The 25,706-nt window shown below is 37.5% G+C and overlaps 1 protein-coding gene across 5 annotated transcripts in view; it reads right to left on the reverse strand.

Moving 5' to 3' along the window:
- LOC117409405 (nck-associated protein 5-like) overlaps positions 1-25,706 on the reverse strand; it is a 195,036-nt gene that overhangs the window by 151,808 nt on the left and 17,522 nt on the right. Inside the window, exon 1 of one of the 5 annotated variants that reach the window (XM_034015438.3) lies at positions 18,274-18,408. The exons of 3 other annotated variants lie outside the window; for them this stretch is intronic. The gene's annotated coding sequence lies outside the window, so the exon portion shown is untranslated. Of the gene's footprint in view, positions 1-7,260; positions 7,342-18,273; positions 18,409-25,706 lie in introns of those variants that run through there. One more of the 5 variants, XM_059032413.1, reaches the window with a different exon arrangement.

Raw genomic sequence — 25,706 nt, forward strand, 5'->3', positions numbered from 1 at the left:
TCACAAGCGTTCTTTCTTTGTAACCTTGACAAATAATCATGTCAGAGAAACAAGGATAAATATCATCGGTGATATAACCCGTCATGTAACATATGTGTCTACATGCATCAACAAAAAAAGATTCCATGTATATAGAACCTAATTTAAAAACAATTATGACTATGTTTAGATGATGTCAGACAGTGCTGCAGCTATTATGTAACACAATGTATGTCTTTTGTATGTATTTGTCATCTTGTTTTGTAACTTTCATTTAAACAGTGGTTCTGGCCGGTGCAAAAACTATACTAAACAAAATGACTAAATGTATTCATAGTATAAACACAAGCATACTATATTGGTCTCTAAGTATTGTATATTTTTGCATAATATATTTGAGTACACAATGGTATTAGAAAAGGGTTAGGGTTAGGTTTAGAGTTAGGGTTAGGGATAGGGTTAGATTGTGAATTACACAATAAGTACATTGTAACTATGCATAATTACATTATAATTATGTGTAAGTACACTTGTATTTAACAAGTAACTACTATGTAAATACACAATAATAAGAGACACTTAATGTAAAGTGTTACCCTAATATTGAAAATATACAAATTTGGAATTTTGTAGGATAGTGCATCCTGTACATCCTCAGTGGGTAACAGAGTATGACAAAAAAATAATAACAACACACATTAACAAATACAAATGAGTTCTCAGGGGCATGTTTATACCAGCATGCATCAACTTTGTGACCCTTTCCCAGCACTTACATGCTTACTGTCTCTGACAGAAGATACACCTGTATCCACTTAACCACTTGGACACTTGGACACTTGTCCATTGTGACATTGACACTCATAAACACTTGTGATGTTTTCTTCCTGGCATTCATCAGCATTCACACTATTCCATGTCATTTCAAACATTCATCAACCAGGAATATTTTGTTCCATTTTAAAATACATCTGACATAAAACAAGAGTGGTACTTTCAGAGGAATGTAAACAACCTCTGCCATTTTACTGACATTCATTAGAGCTGTGTAAATACATATTTTAGTAACTATTTATTTTCCGCCTCTGGCAGTGTGATCATTATAGCATTACATTATTGTGAGGAGAATTGTTTTATGAGCACATACTATAACTGACATATACAATAAATGAATCATCTTGTTAGGTGAGCCAAAAACTTATCAATAAAACCCTCTGTTAAAATCATTAGATTTGGATTAAGTATGTTTATACACCATCATACTGTTGTGCTTACAGGTATTTTCAAAGCTGTTAATAGCAGCTGTGTCTGAGCATATAGAAAAAGGTTGCCATGCGCCTGAGGTATGTTTGGGATGTCAGCAGGCTGCAGGCTTACTCAAGGGCATTCAAGGGTTTGTTCTTTAAACATGTCTATTGAGAAACTTAATGTCCAGTTAAATTATGAATGTTTTTGGCAGGATGCATTTAACTACATCAGTCCTTCCACAGAGGGATGCCCCATAATACCAGAGTTTCAACTCATTGTAACATTTGTTCAGCAATGCGTATCCACAGTATAGCATTTTGAAATCAGTCATACAAAACACGGTCACGTTAATGAAAGAGAAAATCATTCCGCAAGTATAAAGTTGTCACAGCTGGGTGGACATTTTAATATAGATGGCAAGGCCACTGTTGAAAGGCTCTTTAAAGATCCTGCAGCTGGTAGCTACAGTAGAGAAGCCAGCGTCTGCCCCCTCTCCGTTTAATAGGTCAGTGCAGCCGTTCTCATTATACATGAGTTACAAATTTCCACAATGAGTGCAGAAGCCCTCAGGCTTTGGTAAACTAAGGCAGGTGATCTTTTATCATGTTAAGGAAATCTGTTACATGCTGAATGCTCTCTAAAATGAAGGCATTGGCAGGCATTGGACTGAGCCCAGCAAACAGGCTGTGCTGGAGACAGACGGAAGAGACCCCACAGGCAAGAGCAAAGCTTGGCACATCATATACAGAACCTCCGACGTGGAGTTACAAACAAACGTCTGCAGTGTGACACGCTTTGTTGCTGCCGACAAAGTGGAGGGTCTTTTCATCAAACTCCCTTTCAGAAAAGTTTATTAACACCGTTGGGAATACAATTACAATACCAGTGTAGGAGAAATCCAAACCATGTATAATGCCAGTGTCAAAGAAACCTGAAAAGAAATATGAGCAGAACACAGAAATATGAGCATTACCAGCAACGGCTACACCTTTCTCAGCAGGACTGACTTGTGTTTACGGTGAAAAAAAATCTAAATGCAGAACCAAGTAGTACAGATTAGTGTAACAGTGGGGAAGCAATTTCTAGCTGTCATGTACCTATGCAGCAGATTTCAGAAGGAGACAGTGCATGAATTATGAATGAAGCCAAGGAGAGGATCTGAACTTTACCATTTAAAATTATAAGTATTTGTCTACCAGAGTATTGTTCTCTTAAACTAGTCAGTCTGTAAACATAACCAGTGTCACTTCCGTTTTAAACAATAAGCCTTAACATTCATGACCATTCGTGGTTAAAGTATGATAAAGTATGCAGAATTTTTAACACTCAGTGGGTCACTGACCTACATTACAACATTGCTACAGACTCAGCCAAAACCCTCTTACATTTACAATATACTTTAACAAAACACCCAGAATTGCAACATGACTTGTAAAATGCAATTGCATAGATGTTCAATCTGTAATGAACCACATGCACAAATGCAGAAGCACGACCAACATCCAGCATTGCAGAATGCCCCAAAAAATGACTTACCAACAGCAGCTGAAGAAGAGGAACGTTGCAAAAACTTCCACAGACATGGACAATAGCATGATCACCTAAATGGATCATTGTTTTGTTTGGTTTTGTTTTATAGCTGCTGCTGCAAAAAAGCCAGCACCGGAGTCATGCGGGAAGCTGTTCGCTTGCCGGGGTCTTCTAGCCTGAGCTCTTGTGTGCTCCTCCGAGTCTTGTCAATATTTAACTAGTTTGTCAAGTTGGATTAAATCAACTATTCTAACCCCCGGTGGTGCTTCTGAACGAATTGCAGTGCGCACGAATCCACATTAAACATTAACACATACCAAAACACACCAGTTAGCACTACGAAAGAGAAAAGCAGTTCTGTTACTCTTACAAACAGCTGTCTAATATGCAGTAGTCTTCTGTTGAAGTTAGGAATGTCAAACAATGTAGTTGAGGGAAAGAACCTAGGGCATTTGACCAAAGTCTTGGATGCACTGTCGTCTCTCTGACCACCCTCTAAGAGACAGCCCTTACATCTCCCATGCCAATTCATTCCAGAACATGTACTTTAGATATGGACATGATGAGGAGCATCCGAGTCCAGTAACCTGGCCAGAAAAGGAAGACTGTTTCAGGGTTGGCAGAGGGGGGAGGCAGCAAACAAGTGAGATTCATCCAGGGGTTTAAGCTAATCAGTTATGATACTGCTCCACCTCCTGAACCACTCGCAGGCTTTAAGAACAGTAACTAACAGAACAATCAAAGTCCTGTAATACAGTTTACAAAAACGTGACTCAAACCCACAAGGGTCACGTTTCAATGGGAAACATGGGAAACCTCTCCAGAGAATTGGAATGCTTCAAAAACTATTCTATTAAAAAAAACTTATACACACACCTAATATTCAAACTTAAAAACAAGTATTCCTGCATACAAACAAAAAATAATAATTACACTTCAATAACAAATTGCCAATAGCTGCACAAAACAGGGATCATAGTTTTAAAATTGCTGGCTGAAGAAATGATTGAAATTTGCTCTTGGCTTCACTCAAAAAGCTGTCAAGATTACTATGAAGAATCTCAGTGTGTCATGATCGTGTGTGTGTTTTTCGGTTTTGAAAACAGGTTTAAACCGGTTTTGTTTTAGTCAGTAGGATTTGTTTACAGTCTCGTTCACAGTTAACCATTTTTGATAAAAAAAATAATTCCACTTGATCTTATAATCACATTAACAAAGTAAATCAGTCCAGTTCAAGCCCTGTCCCTTTGTTTATATGTACTGTAGATGACAATACACCCCAGTAACAATAACAGGAGCTCAAGGCTATGGTTTATAATATAGGAATTGTGTAAGCTAATACCAGCACTGGGAAAGGCGTGTTTAAAACCACTGTACAGATATCAAATACAAATAACCCATTTTAAAAAAAAAATTGCTGCTGTGTCACATCTTTTGGTTGGGGGTGAACATTAAAATCAATGAAAATCTCGATACATATTTCTATCTGGAATTTAATATAAATGTAGAAATTTAAAAACTGAATAATTTAATTTAGGTTTTTTCTGCATTGCTCTTTTGTTTGAAGAAGAAACGTGATTTGCATTTTAAGTTTAGAGTTCTGAGTGGAAATGCGCTTCATACTGTAGAAATCTAACCCTAAAGGATAAAAACAAAACAGCAGCAAGTTGCAGATGAAGCCACACTGTACATTAGCAGTTTGAATTTAAACATGACTGAGGAAAACTCACAGCTAAACGAATTCTACTTGAACTTGACCAGGATGTACAATATGCACAGGGGGGAAAACTAGCAATTTTTCATTATCATTGGACTTCTTCTATTAGTAGCCAACACCATTCTACAGGTAATATCTATTTGGGGGTTCTCAGACCAGTTAGCAGAAGAAAAGTATCAACAAGCATTGGACGAGCAGGGAGACTGAGTAAATGGCGCTCCATTTCACAAAACGGGAAATCACTGGTAAAATGCTGTAGTCTTTTACAACCCATGCCACACACAAGTAACCTTCAAAGACATAAACCACATTTGTCTAAAAATCCTCTCCTCACGTTCCTCACTCCCAGTAAAAAAAAAGAAGAAAAAGCAACTAAATCACAGTAAACAGTCAGCAGCGCAGTTTGTGAAATCGGAAAGCTGTACAGCTGCATGCGCAGCACCTCCCGTCCCCTAGATAATAATGCTTGATTTATTACATAATTTAATATAATTCAGCCATGTGTTGGTTCAACGTGCTCAAATTGAAACACACCACATTGGGGGGGGGGGGGGGGGGGGGGGTCGGGGAGAGGGATTTTGTACACTATTTCATGGCTAATGCATTTTACGAGAATATCCAGCAGCGGAATAAAAAGCTTGCCTCACACTCAAATCAGATTTATTTGTTAGCCGGTGAACACCATACTGTATGTAGCTGTTTCCATCTGCAGGTTGTAATTTTATTGGATCCAGATGAGGTTGACCAGAGCACTTGACTGCTAACTACCTACGTCAACATTTTCAAGTGACTTTGCCATACAGTACATGTCAAAGGGCAACACGCCCCTTGACATTCAATGGTGATGCAAATGCACAAGTGCATCTATAATTACATATTTCGACATACCAATGTAACCAGAATAGTATGAGCCAATTTCATATATCAGTATATATGGTAACATAGTGCATATATATATATATATATATATATATATATATATATATATATATATATATATATATATATATATATATATATATATATATATATGCATTAAACAGTTTTAGGCCACACAAAAACAAGACAGTAAACCAAAAACATTGAGGCACTAGCTCACTTCTCTGGCTTGACAAACAAAATTAAGCCAATGTGTAAGTCAGCAGAGAACAGAGAAACCGTAGAACACATTACATCACTGCGCTCATGGGAAGGTTCAGAGTTCAATTAAACCTCACCTGGAATGCAGCACCAGGTGAAGAAACCTGACAGTGCTGCAGACAGGTATTAGGATATTTTCTATAGATTGGTATTGGGTCCTATAGCCAATAAAACAGCTGGAAAATGACTGGTTTGCAGTGCATAGGAGCGAGGCTCAGAGATAAGACTGCCAAACTATGGCAGACAGAAACGACAATGATTTGGCATTCAGTCCGATTCAGGATAATATACTATTTTATTTAGTGTACTGTATAGCAAGGAAAATATCTTTCACACCCAATACTGTTTATGTATGACTTCAGTTCTCTAAACCCACACAAGGAGATATACAGGATTAGAACACATGGTGTGGACTTTTGTTTCAGGTTTTAAATTATCTTAAGATGTATTGACAGCCAGGCTGTATCCATTCAAAAAGGAGGAAATAATCTAATAGCATATTTAAAAAAAGACAACATTCAGCCCAGCCACCAGGCGCTTGCAAAAATACATCACTTAACTATTACAATAAAATAGTTTTCCATGTTACAAATCATCATAATCACCTCATTATTATTTCATGTGAGAGACTGATAAATTATGTATTGCTTGTGTAGGGAAACATGTTAGCTGCAGGGACAAAATTCTGAGCAGTAGAAAAATGAAATAAAACACAACAAAGGAAAGAATTCCTGTTAGACCAAAGTGATCGCGTTGTGCATTGAGACTCCATTATTTACTCAGGTAAGATGCTGGGGTACCTGGTGTCTGTCCACAATACTGACAGCAAGGCTTTTATGGGTCGTTTTCACAAGACTTCAAGGATTGTTTTAAGGAATGTTTGGGTGGGGGACAGCTGATTTTAATTAATTCAATCAAGTTTGCAGTTCATTAAAACCCTTTCAGCTGTTTTAGAGAGGTTTTACCAGTGGATTCTATGTTTTCAAAACATGGTTTATAATGTAGGTGTAAACACTTTCCAAATAAACATACTTTGAAACATTCCATTAAGTTTTGTGAAAATGTTAATTTCCAGACCAAGGTGTGGTCAAAGTCCCACAAGTGGAATAAGCAGGGGGAAGATCCATTTGTGTATTAGAGCTCAAAACTCAGTGTAACAATTAAAATCCAGTTTTTTATATATATATATATATATATATATATATATATATATATATATATATATATATATATATATATGTACTACAGAGGCACAAAATAGGAAGTCTGTGAAACCTCACACACTTTGTCGTGTACTTATTCTGTAAAACACAAAATTCTACTAGTAAATGCAGTTTGACTATAATAAACCAATATGCTAAAATACAGAATTTCATTTGTTACTACCATATGTTTCTCTCACAGATTCATAAACCAGAAAACATTCAGACCACCACACATTTCTCTAAACACCACAGTGTCTAAACACCAAAGACAACATTCATTGGCTTGTCACAATATTAAAAATGTAATCCTAAACGGCCCTCTAAACTCTTATTGTAAGTGAATAAACAGAAGTCCATAGTCAGATACAAATTCTTTGTATGTTTGTTTTGTTAGTTTTTTTTTTTTTCAAATAACCCATGCTTGTTTAATATTCAACTCACCTGCTCTTCCAAAGAAGACCTCAAACCAATGAGCTCGAAATATCATGCACTGACACAGATATGCTATGGCAAATGATTAACAACCCTGTCATACAGAAAGTGCATTATTTGCTTATTTTGTACACGCCTATGACGCAGCTAAATTCCAATCTGCATGCTTATTACTGGAAGGCATTGTGGAACAGGTCTGATCACTTTTCGCCAAAGTTAATACTGGGTAGGACTTAATATTGGTCATTCTGATCCCAGCATCTTTGGTTACTGAACCGCACATAAATTACATGTGCATGTTACATTTCTTATAATTTCAATGTATAAAACACGACGTACAGTATAGGCATATGAAATTACAATAACTCCTGGTGAACTTGAAAATTTGAACAATTATTAGTGGTCTCTAAATGGGCAGCCAGAGGGTATATAAAATGCCAAATAAAGTTTAAAGCAAATAGATTTCATGTAGACAAAAACAGTTACTTTATTTACAGTAGAGGAATTTTTACTTGCAAGTGACATCATGATGTTCTGTAAGACGTGGTTAAAAAAAAGCACAGTAAACTGACAATACTGACAATTTTACCACAGTAAATCTGTATATGGGTAGACAAATTTAAACCAGTAAAGTCTGACCCTGGATATATTTTCTCTATCTTGGTGGAGCGTTGCAGCAGCCATGTTTGGGACTGGAGCACCAGGGGGTCTGGTGAGATTCTCTCAAGGTCACACAGTGAGTCAGTGCCACAGTGAGTTCCGAATCAAAACCTCTTTTAAAGCCAGAGGACTAAACACCGCCTCCAATAAACATGACCCACCCCAGCTTGTTTTGTTTACAGTAGTACCCCCTATTGGACAGCTTCTGTGTAAAGAAAAGGTCTAAAGGGTCTTGTCTCAGGCTGTGACAGGTGCCTAATGCAGTGCTCCAGTGCAGTCCTCCCCCACTTTAATCCACAAAGCAAAATCCTTTTTTTTCACCCGTCACTCTGCTTTTTTTTTCTTCAGTTAAAATCTCTAAACAGTGTTTAGTTTGGATGCACCCAAGGTTCTTTGTGCTGAACGAGTGTTTCCTGGGACAAATCACAGCTAATTGACAAACACTAAAGACTGTGCCTCATTAGTGGCAGCGCGATTACCCTCGACTTTCCCAATTTAAAGCGGTAAGCTTTTTAAAGAGGTTTTTGAGATGAAACAGAGATAGTTGAAAAAAGGGGACCATGTGTCTCTGTTTCTATGTATCCTTTGTCTAGTACAGTACTGAAAATGGATAACAAAATATATATTTTTTGGATTATTATTTAACAGGATCTTACACCAACTCAAGCTATTCATAGAGACAGCTGACAAGGCTGCAAATATCTATGATTGACTGGGTCGTGGATTCTTAATTACAGGCCAAGAGGGAAGAATGTACCCTGAATAATAAACCTTTAGCAACGTTATCACAATCTGCTCTGGCACAAATGGGCTCTCAAAGAAGGGGATGGATATACTGGTTTTTAGCTGAGCAGCGTCTGACAGCCATTGCACTTGGAGTGATGAAAAAATATGAATTCTCTCTGGGGCTTCCTGGCTTACAGGGAATCCAAGGACCTCGTGCAGTTGCATAAGAATTAAAGTTCCAACAGAAATGAGCAGTAGAATTGGAGTTTTCTACAGTTCTTGCACTGCACTTGTCATTCAATGGTGAATCATTGCAAGAATGATGTTCTGCTTAAAGGTGGGTTTCGTAATGTGTAATGAAAAGGAAATGTTCAGTTGTAAGAACATTTTCAATAAGCAATGTTGGTTGAATCATTTTTCAACATGTCTTATTCAAATCATGTGAGTAATTCTACAAATTAGCATTTGACAGTTAGTGCCACAGGAATTTGGAAATCATGTGTCAGAATTATTTCCTGTAACAACAATCATGACTGAAAACTCCATACTAATATTGCCAATATCAAAGCCAGCATCCCTTCTGTCTGCAGTATTTACAGCGCTTGCTTCCTTATTGAAGTATCTGTAGTCCTGCAAGTGATACAATGGAACAGACTGACTACACCCCCTACAAATCATACATGCTCAATACATGGTGTAGAATAGGGCATGTAACACTTTTAAATGAATAAGGCTTGTACATTAGGTATCTCGCCGCAATGCCTCTGAAATTAAACCCTGACTGTGTCTGGCAACACTGGATTGCGTATTAAAATGCCTCTTCCCATAAGCTGGCTGATGTTGCCGAAATGTTTCCTGTTCTGTAATTATAAAGTACAATATTGGGTTTAAAACCTCTTTCAATAACATACCATACATAGCTGTATCCAAGAGTTATCCCTGGTTTTCTCAGTCAAGGTTTGTTTACGCATATTATCAGGAGCGCATCGTGCTAACCCTTCTCCGCACCTGTTGAGGCTTGTTCAGTCAGAGAATGGCACTGAGAGACCACCCCTACTCCTCTTACTCACACATCTTTAACAAGGTCAAATCTAATAGACAGTCTTAGTAGTTACTGGCCACAGGGAACGTCGCCATCAGCCTGTGTTAATATCAAAATTAAACATTTCCATAACCCCCATGTGACTTAGAAACCCTAAACTGCATCTCAGTGTTGAGGAACAATGCTGCTACCCAAGGCAGAGCACACACCTAGGGTAACACCAATCATCCAGAGCACACACCTAGGGTAACACCAATCATCCAGAGCACCTTTGTTTATTCTAGCGTTTTTCTTACCTTGTCTGATTCCATTAGAGCGTGTCTTCTTTCCCGAGAGGTTGGCCAAGGGGTTTCCGTTAGAGCCCTCTAGTTCATTAGCTGGAATGCCTCTGAGAGGTTGCAGCTAATGACCCATTCCAGCCCTTAATAGCTTTTTGTCACTGCGTTCATTGTGCAGTACTCCGGCAGGGTCCTTTTCCAAGCACAATTTGGTTAAATACGTGGAACATTCCCTTTTTCTGGTCTAATTCACTTATATACAGTATGTATACAATACAGCTTATATACTACAGGCTGACAAGAGCTTTAAAATCACACCAACTGAACAGTCAAAGTACTCTCATTCCCCCCTGAGAAATAATGGGACAGGTCTGAGTGATTATACGTGTCTGATTGCATTCTTTTTAAACTGTAAATTTCTGTATTCTGAAAGGGATACCCTTTAGAAATCATAAGGACTTGTGTTCCTTTCTTTCCATTATACTGCTGCTATAACGCATTGCATGGCTGCAATAGAAGCTGTTAGGAAGGTAAAGGAAGTCTATGGACACTGCTTTAGCCAAGCACTATCTCTCAACATCTTGTTGTACACTGTGTTAAGAAATGACTCCTTCTTAATACTGCATCCCTTCAAGAATATCTCCCTCTCCTCTATTCTTTTCAATTTCAGGAGATCTGCTTTTATTTCAAAGGTTAAATCTCTAAACTTTTTAATCTTGAAGCAAATATCTACAGTACAGGCAGATACGATTCCCTTAACCGTCAAATAAAATGAAGACAATGCTTCACCGAAGAACAAAGGTTACCACAAGCAACCAAAAACAAAAATAACAATAATAACAGTAATGAAGGAAAAGCATTAAATCTGACATACAGCTTGATGAATGGCCTTCTTCAGATGCTGAAAACTTGCAGGACTCGTTCCTCTGAATGTCATAGGATCCACTGAGGTAAGTCTTACAGTACATGCCCACGACAAACGCTGTCTGTAATTAACTTAATTATAGCCTCATACACCTTGCTGTAATGTGCAATGTGTTTAATGTACTGCAGACAGAACAGCACATAACTTCCTGTAGGAAGCGATGTTGGCTTTGTTCTCAACATAATTAAAGATTGCAAGAACAAACTACTGTATATGCTCGAATGTGGGTAGGAAAAAGTACATTTTAATTATGCCCAAAACTGACTATTAGGAGAAATGGTCTGCAAGATTTTTGTGGAGATTTGATAAGAGGCCTGTGGATCCCTTTGAACTCTGAGTATGTTTTGTTTTTGCAGAAACAAATATTAGCTCTGTTCAGAATTCACTAAATCTAGGTGCTGATGTGCCCAAGAACACAAGCTGTTACTTCTAAGGTGCAAATCACACAGAAGAATCTGACAATGATAACGAAGTACATTTAAAAATATGTCAACTTCATGCTAAAAAAGCAGGTCCCTGTACACATTAAAATGTATATTTATATATTTTAAAAAGCTATTTCCCTGATAAGCAGGTGTTGAACAGATCAGCTCTCCACGTTTTCTGTGAAACAAACAAAACCTTTGAAAATAAAAGGTGATCCCTTTTTAATTTCTATTTTGTTTTCTGAGCTATACCAGACAAGGCTTGAATATTTGTGACAAGGAGGTTTCCAGGGTGGAGGAAGCTTATGTACTTACATGTTCAGCAAAGCTATATTTTAGAACTGTTAAATTATATCTGCGTCAGAGTGTGCCGAGCACAAAGCTACGTATGGTAAGCATGCAGCGAGAGTCACCAAGGAATTACATTTTATTTTAAAAATGCATGCGTCTGTAGGACACCACATTTTCCTCATTTTTTTTCAGAATTCATTATTAAAAATCTATATACATATATCAATGAGTTATTTTATTTAGTGTATATTATTAAGGGAAATATCATGAATTAAAAAATAAAAATCTGCCATGAATTTCAGAATACGACACGCATCCTTTTACAAAAGAATTTCAGAATACGACACGCATCCTTTTACAAAAGAATTTCTGCACGTTATAGGTTGAGCATTTTATACAAGGGCGCACATTATACTCCTATAGTATATTATTCTATATAGTATTATATGTTTTTTGATAGGATAGTATGCAAGTGGTGCACATTTCACAAGAGGTTTGCATTATATCATGAATCCAACCCAGGGCTGCTCAATCATCTGCATTATACACAGGGAGTGTTTTATACCCAGGATGTGTGCTATACACAGGGTTTGTGTTGTACTGGAGAAGCACAGTAATTTGTTATATTAAATATGAAGACAACTCAGACAGGTATTTATCCAAAACTACCATCTCTGCTGTGGTGTGTCATAGTAGTTTTTGCTTAATAAAATTGAATAAATGAAAATAATTGTATTTTACTCAATGTTTTAGGGTAGAATGTGATTCATGTGATTAACTGAAACACTTAAAATGCTAACATGGAACCTACTGAAATCTGAAGGGCAAGGTGAGATCACACACACAGTACATTTGTTAATTAACAGAAGGGAAGGCAATGAAGCACAGGGATAGTCTTATTTATTTCTTAGCAGACGCCCTTACCCAGGGCGATCCCAGAGGGAGCAGGCATTCCACATTACCTGAGCCAGATGTGCTGAGTTTGCTTGTTTCCTGCTTCACTGTTCCACAGCTCATTCCGCTGTAAGGCAGGATGGCTCAGCCTATAAATCAATATGCAAACCATGTTGCCAGCCATGAGTCATTTAGTTCTGGATTGCAAAACATTTGCTAGCTTTCTTCAAGTGCCTGGACTAAAGAATAAATGAAATTAATGTTTCAGATGTTACGTCAATCTGACTTTTCTGAAACATCAGTTGGTAACATCAGCAAGTACAAGTGAGAAGATAAACTGGACCTTTATTCCCTTATCAGGGCTAAACCCAGCGCCCTCTGACACTCTATGGGGGCTCTTTGTGTACCCCCCTTGGGGTTCTGATCAGCTCAGAACTGTTTTTTTTTTTTATAGTTTGATCTATCACAGATTTGTAACACCAGGTGATATTCATTACAGTCGAAAGTGTTGTTAGTCTCTGTAAGGGATACAGAAGCCCTGTCTACTGTATATTATAACATAAACTGCCTGGCCACTTTTTTAGGACCTGTACCTAGTATCCAGTTGAGCCACCTTTTGCCCCGCTCATAGCCCTGACATGACACATAAGAACATAAGACAGTTTACAAACGAGAGGAGGCCATTCGGGCCATCTTGCTCGTTTGGTCGTTAGTAGCTAATTGTTCCCAGAATCTCATCAAGCAGCTTCTTGAAGGATCCCAGGGTGTCAGCTTCAACAACATTACTGAGGAGATGGTTCCAGACTCAAACAATTCTCCTGAAATTATCCTCCAAAAAGGTGCCTCCTATTTTCTGTTCTGAATGCCCCTTTATGTAATCTCCATTTGTGACCCCTGGTCTTTGTTTCTTTTTTCAGGTCGAAAAAGTCCCCTGGGTCGACATTGACGATACCTTTTAGAATTTTGAAAGCTTGAATCAGATCACCGCGTAGTCTTCTTTGTTCAAGACTGAACAGATTAAATTATTTTAGCCTGTCTGCATATGACATACCTGGTCGCTCTTCTTTGCACTCTTTCTAGAGCAGCAATATCTTTTTTGTAGCGAGGTGACCAGAACTGAACACAATATTCTAGATGAGGTCTTACTAATGCATTGTCAATTTTTAACATTACTTCCCTTGATTTGAATTCAACACTTTTCACTATGTATCCGAGCATTTTGTTGGCCTTTTTTATAGCTTCCCCACATTGTCTAGATGAAGACATTACTTAGTCAACATAAACTCCTAGATCTTTTTCATAGATTCCTTCTTCAACTTCAGTATCTCCCATATGGTATTTATAATGCACATTTGTATTGCCTGCGTGCAGTACCTTACACTTTTCTCTATTAAATGTAATTTGCCATAAACTCCTCAAGGTGCTGGAAGATGTTAATCCATTCAGTTATTAATATTTCACACAGGTGGTGCAATTGCAGAGGATCGTGGTGACTAATACATCCCTCAAGTTCACCCCAAACACGCTCAATTGGATTAAGATCCACTGATGATACACTCTGATGACTCTTGGAGCAGCCTAACCAGTTGGTTGGACAGGTCAAAATAATGCATGTTCCAAAAATCTTACCCGAGCTGTCTTTTCTAGGGAGTACTCTAAACTTGTGCAGATTTTTCTAAGAAGGAAAGGGTTCATTCTAACCAGCATTCCTTGAAAATTGCAGGTCCACATAATAAGAGTATTATGGTGTACAAGTGGACACACCTTAGAGTTCACTGTTGCCATGATCAAATGTTCTGCACTGGTTATTAATTACATCTGCGGTGCAATTTCCAGCATACTGAGTGCATTAAATTTGTCACCAACACCACTGTTCAGTGAAAGTCAGCTGGGTAATAACAGCAAAGTCATTTGGGTAATCAAACCAGAGTCAGTTGACTATCCAAGGTCAAAATGGGATGTTGATTGCATTAGAACAAAGACACTTCATAAGAATAATGAAAACTTCTTCCTGTGGACTGTCCATTATTTAATAAGATTAATTTTGCCTAAATGCCAGTGCTTTCATTTATTTCAACAGTGCTATCACACAGTACAGGTCACAAGCTATCATATGCATGTCAAACTTGTATAAACAGTCAAAGGAGATGAGGCCCCTAGTCAGTATTTAACAGCATTGTTTTAAATATTTGTACACCGGTAAATAATGATGGTATAATCTTGACAGAATCACAAAACAACAGTTAATAGTGTCCATTCAGCCTTGTGTAATACAGATGTTACATATGATTAGCACATGCAGTGGTATTCGCTGTGCTTTCCACAGGGCCCGTTCACATTATTATCGTTCATTTGGGCAGTGTCTTCATAACCGAGTGTGGTCTGGTTGGTTTGAAAATGTATATGAATCCCCTTCAGAGTAACTGAACCAGACAGAGACCACTTCAGGATGTGTCGGCTCTAAACTGGGTTGAAAACACACCGTATGTGAAAAGGCTCCCAAATTTCACTGAAAAGCTGTTGTTTTCAGCTTGCCTTGTGTTTTTCCCTTGATGTCCTGGTTGTAGGTATTATTGGAGCCTGTGTTGCTTATGAGATATGAATAAACCCAGGAAATCAATCTACCTTTCTGTCACTGTTTCTTCTATGAATCAATTGATTCATACAACCATGAAAGCAGTGGAGGGGAACGGATCCAGTATATCCTCATATGAAGCTGTTAAAAATATTGCTTAAAAAATCTAATACACCATTCCTAGGTAGAGGAAAACAACTGAGACCAGATAGCACTGCATTGCAGGGAAGATGAACAGTACTAAACCCATGGATTAGATTAATAGAATGTTCTTTCTAACACATCATTAATATATATGGAATCAAATTTGCTGGTTAGAAAATAGTCATTTCATTGCTTCAATAAATATACAAAAAAGTAAAAGAAGTATTACTGTACGTGTTTAATTAAGACATAAGAGTGTACAGTACATATTACTTGGCTATAGTTCAGCTGTTTGTACTTTATCTAGGTGTCTTAAGGTCTTGGTGTATGAAAATGTACATAAACTGTAGTTCAGCTGTGTTTCCTTGATGATCTATGGTAAAACATAACATTTCCCGTTTAGTTACCAGGGAATTATTTTATATGTGAGTCACAACAGTACAAATCTATAGGATCAAAAGAGCCTCTGCAACCACTAGGTGTGCTGTAGCAGGTTATTTGCTGGCATTCATTTGCTTGAGATGGGAAAATATTGCTAATGTTTCCAGTTTCAGCGTCTCCCCCCAGCCACCATGTTTAAGGTCACTTTGCCAATGGGCAGAGACGCTTCTCTCTCAGACGTCAGAAGCTCAGCCATGGCACTCTTCCCCCGGGCCCTGCAAATGACCAGCCAAGGGCAAGGACCCAGGATCAGGGCCTTCTCAATAAAAGGTCACACCAGACATATGAACACTCCTATTGCTCTGCTTAGCAAAGGCTTTCTTCACAATGGTCATTCTCAAATGACAAATTATAAATGATCTTACTGCAAATCCTACAAATGGATTTCAGACACTCAATCTGAAACACGAGCAAAGAAAACATTTCCGTGCTTCATTTTTTTTAAACTGAACAAATCCATATAGATAGAAATGAAGGAATGCAAGTGTCTTTGGTATGAGAAGAAGCATTTGTTTTGTGTAAGATGCCTAACTACTTTATTGGATGAACATGCAGCTCATTAAAAACTTATCTGTTGTAAATTTGAGCAAACCTTGAGCTGTTTCTAATCGTAACCCTGTAATTGTAGATCTTGCAGGATAGGATACCATACCATAGCAAACACTTCAGAGCCTGGCAAGTGTCCCATTTAATGATTAAAACCAACTTGAGTGAAGTTTACCTGATGATAATGACTTATAATTAATACATAAAGTAAAATAAATCAATGGCTCTTACCTGTCCCAAAAGATCATAGACAATACAGATCCTGTGACTTGTTTGGTTTTGATTTTATTTTTTCTCGTCTGTTCAGCATGCAACAGAAAAAAGGTGCCTCAAATGACAAAGTTAGCCCTGCCTCTTCCATCCTCAACCTTACCCAACTCCGCACTTGGATGGTCACACTTTGTGGATTTAACCACGGCTCATTGACCCTAAAACCCAGCCCCATGCCGCAGACCAAAAGCTTAAACACTGGGACAACTACAGTGAAGCAAGCTGACTTGCAACTTTGTGTACAATTTATAATCGTGTTAACTATGAAGTTTAGTACTGTTGCCTGGGTAACTTAAGATAACTTTAAAGTGATGGACAAAAGAACATACTATAACTAACATTTTAAAACTAAAACTGTATATGCCCCCCCCCCCCCCCTGCAATCAGAGAGCTGCTGCCTTTCAGCACCTGTGGTTTGGTGAAACATCCCTTTTCATTCAGCCTCCCCACTGAGAAAGCCCTGCAGTTATTAGTTTCATCTGTACACAGCTCCCTGCACCATTGGCTTTACTTTTATTAAAGTCCTCTAATCTGCATGTTTACGTGCAAGAGAGAGCGATGTATCAACCACCTTTGTCTGCACTTAGCAGCACTTATTGGTCCCCTGCTAACAGTGCTTACAGTGAAAGAAAATGACGTGTTTATTTTGGGTTGTCTGTGCCAAGGCTGCTTCCAAATCATTTGCACTTAAATGTAGCGTAGACTAAACTAATCAGCTGCCAAACGTCCCCCGCTCCTGAAAATAAGTCTTTTGTTTTCTGGTAATGTTCCCGTTTCGGTGCTTTCCACAGCTTCGCCAGCATTGTTACAATGAGTTTGAGAGGCCGGTAATGCAGCGTGTAACACTGTCTGTACTTTGGGGGAACTCATTGTGAATAATGACAGCGAGGGGGTTGGGGGTTGGGGGAGGCTGCATTAAATCAGGACAGTTTGTATGCATAAATTCAGGTTCAATCTACTATGCAGCACTTGTAAAAACATTCCAGACCGGTATTAGTAACTTAGATATCTTCTGGTTGAAGTTGTGTTTTTAAGTGGCCCTAGTGTATAACAGATAACAAATGCTGGACTGTTGCTTCGTCAATAATCTATAATAATTGATTATTAACCTCATGGTTATAGTATCAAGTGGTCTCCACAAAAATCAATTATAGTACTCAATCCTCTCCATGCATCATTGCTCTGCTTCACAAGAATGGTCTCACGGGTGGACCACCAGTGGGGTTTTTTCAGCATTTGAGATTGACTTCAGTTTCATTTTACCTCCTGGACTGCAATGTAGTTTGAAATAGAGAGAATACTGTCATTGAAGAAGCAAGGGTGAGGTGAAGAGACTTAAAGGTCACATTTTAAAAATTGTCTGAGTCCCTGAGCATTTCAACCATGTCCCCTGTCACACAGCCACTACTAAATAGCTAGAATACTGACTCTTACAGACTTACATTTTCAACACAATTCCGTGGTCTTTGCATTGTCACACAGCATGTCTTTTTGCAGATGTCTATTCCCCTTCAGGGAAAGTACTGGGTTCATGCTCATTTAATGTGATTTATGCTCATGTAATGTGTTTAAGGTTAATACTGTGCATCACTGCTAAGGACAAAAGTTAGTTACCAAATCAATCTGCTCTTCCAATTATTCTTATTGTTATAATAATATTATTAATAAAAAAAGGCCATCAAACATTAGACTGATAATCTGCTTTCTGAAATCTGTGCATGTTGGTTTAGCACAATAAACACATTGACCATTGTTGCAGTCTGCATGCTACTGAAAGTGTTAAATACAAATCTTGTAGGCATTACCTTTGTCTTTGCCCACACGTATTGCAGTCTGTTCTTTTTTCAGAATTTCCAGAAGTTCTGAACAAGTTCCATCCAATGATATCCCTGATGCTCATCGCTTAACTGTATCTACTGAGTGATACATCCTAGGATCTTGGTAATCGTAGACAAAGCCTGTAATGATCCCAAATCCAGTGGAAGTCAGTGGAGTAGTACAAAAATGTTATTCATCCGGCAATAGCACCAGCTTAGTTAAATCCCTCTGTGTGTTTCCTGTAACAATGTCGGGATACAGGTTTACTAAAGAACAGTGAAGTTTCCCTGCTTTATAAACAAGACCCTGTGCTCCGCTAATGCTACCATGTCAACACCAAAGCAAAGACTGATAAATTAATGTAAATAAGCACCTAGGGAAAACACCTAGGGGTTCTGCAACTTGTCCGTAAGCAGAAAGATCTCTTCAATAACACCGCCCTGTCACTGTCTGAGAACAATGGACTTGTTTTCAATGAGCCAGAGAGGAGGAACTCAGTGAATGGGGAGACACTTGAAAAGCACATCAAAAGTCTTATCGACCTGTTACGCTATTCAAAATCAAATGAGGCAAAATAAGGAATTAATATGGTGCTGTTTGTTTTGAACCAGTGTGTGCTTTCAATATCCTTCTGATTCCTAGTCTCCACTCCCACACTCCTAAAGACTAAACAAGTAAAAAGGGCAATATTTACAGTAATTATGTAACTTTATGATCTGGTGTAATTTGTGGGACACCTGCCTATCTCATTTTAAGAAACTATTAGTAAAGACTTGCTAAGTGCATGCTAAGAGAGAGTCTCTAAATTGAGTTTTTACTTGTTTTATAATATCAACAGGTGTATTTCAATTCAGAAAATAATGAGGAAATGATGGATCAAGAGAAAATAAATTAGGCCAGCTTTTAACATACCTTGTACACAACAATTTAAGATTCACAGTGCCCAGAGTACAGTACTTAGATTATTATTCTGAGATGTTTATTTCAACATTTTGGACTTTTGTATTATTTTATTTTTCTATCTGCTCTATCCACCTGGATACATTTTGTTCCCACAAATTCCAGAAGCCAAGGTCAGATTAATTCAAGGTTAACAGAGGCAAATGGTAATGAAGCCAGATCCTGACGACCAGTCAGACTGGAAGGGACCAGTTTGATTATTCTGCATCATCCTGAAGGTGAATAAAGAACGTGTTCAGTAATAATGAAGGCTCTTTTTTACTTTGAATGCCCTTTGTTGAGTTAAGCAGGAGTCACCGTGTGGCTCACAGACGCCCGTCCTACATCAGGTATTAAACAATAAAGAATAATCCAAATGAAAATAAAAATAATAAAACGACTTTTACTTCAAGATGAAACAAGTGGAGTATTGTATGGGTGTGTGCATCGCAATGCTGACGTTAGATACATTCATAAAAAATAATACTGACCCACAAAACAAACAACAAAACCTTAAACAAAGTCAGCACCCAGCCCTCTATTGTACAGCACACAATATATTTCTCTAGGGGACATGAAAAGGGAAAGTTAGAACATACAGCCTTTGTGTTCACAGCCAACTACTTTCAATATCTAAACGTATAGCCAACATTGAAGGTAGTTTTTAAGAAATACTATACATATATACAGATATACACATGATATATATACATATAATTTAGACTGCTTTACTACTGATTAATAACCAGAAAAGACTATAATAAACCCTGCAAGACTGTCAAGACTACCAGTCCCTTTAAGCCATAGTTTAGCTAATACTGTGGCTGAAAGGGGGGCCCCATTTGTCCTCCACATAGGGCGTACAAAGAGGTAAAGGCTGACCATACTATAGTACAAGCATAGTGAACGCATGGGAAACCATAGGTAAGCACTGTAAAGCCCAGAGAAGTATAATAAAGCATACTAAAAACATGGCAAACCATGATAAACTATAGAATAATTGGGGGAAAAGCATATAAAAACTGCAAGTACAAATTGCAGTACATATTTACTATGGTAAACCTTTTTAAGAGTGAGCATTTCTAAGTTATAGGCAGTTGTCAAAGAATCCAGCAACAGTCTAGATCAGATTCCCAGTGTTTAATTAATATACAGTATGAGTTGCAGCTTTCCTTTCCAAATTCACAAGCACAGGAGCAGCACCAAAGCTTGTCACAGAGCTCAGGATCAGCGAGGGTTTTTAGAGCATTCTCTGCGGGATATCTCAGGGTTTCAACCTGAAATTCAGAGGCCATTACCAATGAGGGTGATAAGTATACAGGTCGCAGTTCTAGACATGTGCCTTTTACTACAGCTGGTTTGTTCCATTGCACTTGAAAGAAATAATGTCAATTTAACCTTTTTTAATGGCAAGATTAAGACAGCGATTCAAGCCCTGGGAGATTTCTGCCAGACCGCACTGACCCAGCCTTAAGGGTCATAAATATTTTCAATTTTGTCAGGCTAGCTGTTTTGTTTTTTTTTCTTGGCAATTTTAAAATGTCCATTTTAAATGCATAGATCAGTCAACTTCACTTTTGCGTGAAGGAAATGCCATTACCTTGGAATAAATTATAATTATAATAACTGTTATTATTTCCATTATTTGCATTATTATAGCTATTATTATGATATGAAATATAATATATTATATTAAGTACTTTTTAAACTCTGGATTTTAGTCAAAACACATTTGGGAATTTCTATACATCCTGTTTAGTTTTTGCCAAGTTAAAATGTGCTGCAAAAGAACTATTGGGAGTAAAAATAAAAAGGCTTTCTCTTAGCCTTTGTAGCAACCGCACTGCTTTCTTGTACCACAAAATTAACAGAAATATATGACCTTTTAAATCCCAAGCGGAATATAATTGATGATGATTAATAATCACGTGGTCCAGTTTAAAATGGTACTAAATTAGCTTTCAGGTTCAAAATTGAACCAAGATGTCTTAAGATATTATAGCCAAATCACCAACCCTTCCTGTAAAATCAAAATCTGTGCATTATCATGTAATAATCTGCAATAAGTGCAATTATGTGCATCAATTGAATAACAAAATGATCTATTACTCTAATACTGTACAACAAAATAAAGAACGGTAAATGGGCTTACCCCAGTTACACGCCTAAATTAGAACCACCCCTGATCTAGATTCATCACAGTCTCTTGACCAGGTTGGCATCTGATTGGTTAGCCATGTTTAGTAATCATTACTTTTTGCAAAAATCAGTTTCAAAACATGCACACAATGCAGCTGCCATCATGCAGAAGATACCCAGTTCTTTGTACTGTGCCTCCATTTATAGAGCTCCTGACAGCAGAAAGCAAACTGCTGGAAACAATGAAAAGCAATAAATCTGTCAGTAAAACCAGCAGTAAATCCCGTTTTGTCTGTTTCCACCAGCTGTAACTGTCTCCTAGTGTGCATTGCTACACACTGTTATTTAGGCATCTCTCCCGCTGTGTGGGACCTGCAGGTAAGGTACATGCAGGCAAATGCTTCAAATGAACTTGTAAATTAAATCTGGAGATCACAGAGCTGTAAATTCTGGAATGCATTAGCACAAGAACAGCAGTCCTTGGCATTCCACTGGGATACTACAATAAAAAAACACACATTATTAGAAGCTAGCAAATAAGATATTTCAGCTTCAATTTACTTTTTATTTGTTTATTTTCTATAGCTAAAGGGCAATAACATAGGATCCACTTTGTGGTTAAAAATGAAGAGGTGGATGCTTGATGAAATGTGCAGTATATGGTTTTGAAGAGGTGGATGCTTGATGAAATGTGCAGTATATGGTTTTGAAGAGGTGGATGCTTGATGAAATGTGCAGTATATGGTTTTGAAGAGGTGGATGCTTGATGAAATGTGCAGTATATGGTTTTGAAGAGGTGGATGCTTGATGAAATGTGCAGTATATGGTTTTGAAGAGGTGGATGCTTGATGAAATGTGCAGTATATGGTTTTGAAGAGGTGGATGCTTGATGAAATGTGCAGTATATGGTTTTGAAGAGGTGGATGCTTGATGAAATGTGCAGTATATGGTTTTGAAGAGGTGGATGCTTGATGAAATGTGCAGTATATGGTTTTGAAGAGGTGGATGCTTGATGAAATGTGCAGTATATGGTTTTGAAGAGGTGGATGCTTGATGAAATGTGCAGTATATGGTTTTGAAGAGGTGGATGCTTGATGAAATGTGCAGTATATGGTTTTGAAGAGGTGGATGCTTGATGAAATGTGCAGTATATGGTTTTGAAGAGGTGGATGCTTGATGAAATGTGCAGTATATGGTTTTGAAGAGGTGGATGCTTGATGAAATGTGCAGTATATGGTTTTGAAGAGGTGGATGCTTGATGAAATGTGCAGTATATGGTTTTGAAGAGGTGGATGCTTGATGAAATGTGCAGTATATGGTTTTGAAGAGGTGGATGCTTGATGAAATGTGCAGTATATGGTTTTGAAGAGGTGGATGCTTGATGAAATGTGCAGTATATGGTTTTGAAGAGGTGGATGCTTGATGAAATGTGCAGTATATGGTTTTGAAGAGGTGGATGCTTGATGAAATGTGCAGTATATGGTTTTGAAGAGGTGGATGCTTGATGAAATGTGCAGTATATGGTTTTGAAGAGGTGGATGCTTGATGAAATGTGCAGTATATGGTTTTGAAGAGGTGGATGCTTGATGAAATGTGCAGTATATGGTTTTGAAGAGCTGGATGCTTGATGAAATGTGCAGTATATGGTTTTGAAGAGGTGGATGCTTGATGAAATGTGCAGTATATGGTTTTGAAGAGCTGGATGCTTGATGAAATGTGCAGTATATGGTTTTGAAGAGGTGGATGCTTGATGAAATGTGCAGTATATGGTTTTGAAGAGGTGGATGCTTGATGAAATGTGCAGTATATGGTTTTGTTTGTTTATTAACGTACTGCTTTCCAATAAATTATATTGAGTTGTTTGAAATAAAATAAAAACAAATTGGAGGACTCATTCAGAAATGTGTGCTTTATATCATTTTTGGTTGAGAATTGGCATGGCGTATTGAATATAAAACGTTACAGTATTGCAAGGCAACACTTAAGGAGAACATTTGACCCATTTGAAGGTGACTGTTATTACTATAAATAAAAATGACCTTTTGGACCTTGTGTAAAGTGCATTTAAATACAACACACGCCTCAACAGGATTAGGGGTAAATATTTAACCTTGTCATTTTTCTCTTTAAATACAAACTGGTGAAGAGGATGTGTTGTACTCGCTACACTAGGGGCTGGCTGGCTTAGCGGAATGCATTTTATACAGGCAGGGTTCAGGCCATGATGACTCTATTCACTTACTGGACATGGATGAGTTGACTTTGAGAAGTCAGGTTTCATGTACACTGCCAACAAAACTAAGGTCCCTATAATAAAAGAGAACTGGCAATTTACAAACAGTATCATTGTTCTTTTTATTTTAACCTCTGCATTCAAATCAATATGCAGTTCCCCCACACTAGAATTACAAGTCTACAAACTAAGAAGCAAAAGCTACTCTAGCCTAGCCTGGAGGACTAATGAAAACCTACAGTCTACCATACTATTTTATTATTATTATTATTATTATTATTATTATTATTATTATTATTATTATTAAGCACAATTTTACAGGTTAACAACACTTGGCTTTTATATTTTGAAACTTTGATTACAAGAAATAAAAAAATAAAAAAATCATAAATATAAACTTTTTTCAGTTCAGACGGTTTTTCAAACATGGATCAAAAACCAAACAACACATTCCAGGGCAGTATTTTAAAATCTGTAATCTAATTAAGCAATGAAGAGCCCATTATATTTGTACAGTTCAACAGCTACAGTGTGTATGATTCTGTATTGCAGCTAATGAAAAAAGGTTTACCAGAAAAGTATTAATTCTGCATGTCAGAATGGACGGTTTCAGTTCTGCTTTAAAGAATTTTAACATGGCCTACTCATAGGAGGAATTTAATGTTTGTTTTTTTTTTTTTAAATAAGCTTTTTATTGTTTGAAGATGCCTGAAAAAATAAATGTACAGTAGCACAATCTCATATCCTCCTAGGAAATGTATTGTTTATATGGATTTATCTCCATGAGGGATATCAGGGTTAAAAACTTTGCAGACGCATGAAGTAAAATATGACAAACATTTAGCACAGCAATGCCTCGTTGAAACTAAGAAGATGTAATTCTCAATAATCCTGGGTAGGCAATTGAACACGATGCTCGTGGCCAGACACAGTAAAATATGCCCTTAAAGTCAATACATTTAGTGAATGCTTAGTGTAAAGCATCTTACATTAAAGCAACATGTGTCTTGATTGTTTTATTAGTGTAGTTTGATATTTATTCCTTTCATTTCAGCTGCTGTATGTACATAGACAAGCTTCAAGGACATGAATCTGTACTATAGCTAATGAAGTCATTATGTAATTAGCTCACTATGCGGTTATAGTAATGGTGTTAGAACCATAACAATGGGAAGACTTTCTCGGCTTAATGAGAAGTTGTTAGAACATGCAATGGTGTAATTGCATGTCAAGAATTACTCCATTCTACTTGCAAAAGATGTTTATGTAAACCCATAATATAAGCCAGGATATCTCAAACAGTTGTGTAAACTCTTAATACTCTCCTCAAGAGGCAAAGCCAGCTTCAATCGCGAATGGTACCTGTATATTTTAACCTAAATCTTTGCTGTTTCATTTAAAGACAATAAAAAAGAACTCCAGTCAAAACATGTGGCACGGAAATTATGACGTTTCTCCGAGTATTTCTAAATTCAGCACTAAATTAATAGTTGTGGAAGCTGTTTCATTCCTGGGCAGCATAAGCTAGGTTTTACAGTGTCTTGATAACGAAACATTGTCTTAATTGTTTATTCATGATTACACACGGCAGGAAGGTAAATCGCTCTTCAAACCAAACTGTTCTTGTCAGCTACAAAAATGATTCTTTAAAGTAGACATCCACTCAATAGTCTGATTAATTAGTGTCCTACACAAAAGTGCAGAAATGACTGTAGCTTAAAAGGGACTTGATTTGTGATTGCCGTGTTAAAGTATGCCAGATAGGCCTTTAATTACAGAGCAGATGACTGGTTAGAGCAATATATGCCTACAACTATTCTAGCATGTCTTTTACAGACCAATAAAGGCTTTCACACTATTGCTTAATCGTCTTCGCTGTCATCTTTACAGCTTTCTGTTAATCCAGGATCAGGCAGTGTTAGGCGCAATGGAAATTATTTATACAACACAGACTTCTATGAACGCTCAGTTCAGATTGTGTTGAAATTCAATTTCCCAGTACCATCGAAGACCAAACATGAACATAAAGTTCAGGAAACAGCTCAATCCCTGGTTCCAGAACATTATGGGTTAGTTTTGAGTAGAGCCTAAATAATACATTATGTCAGT

Source organism: Acipenser ruthenus, chromosome 10 (assembly GCF_902713425.1).
Source record: "Acipenser ruthenus chromosome 10, fAciRut3.2 maternal haplotype, whole genome shotgun sequence".
Classification (NCBI taxonomy): Eukaryota; Metazoa; Chordata; class Actinopteri; order Acipenseriformes; family Acipenseridae; genus Acipenser; species Acipenser ruthenus.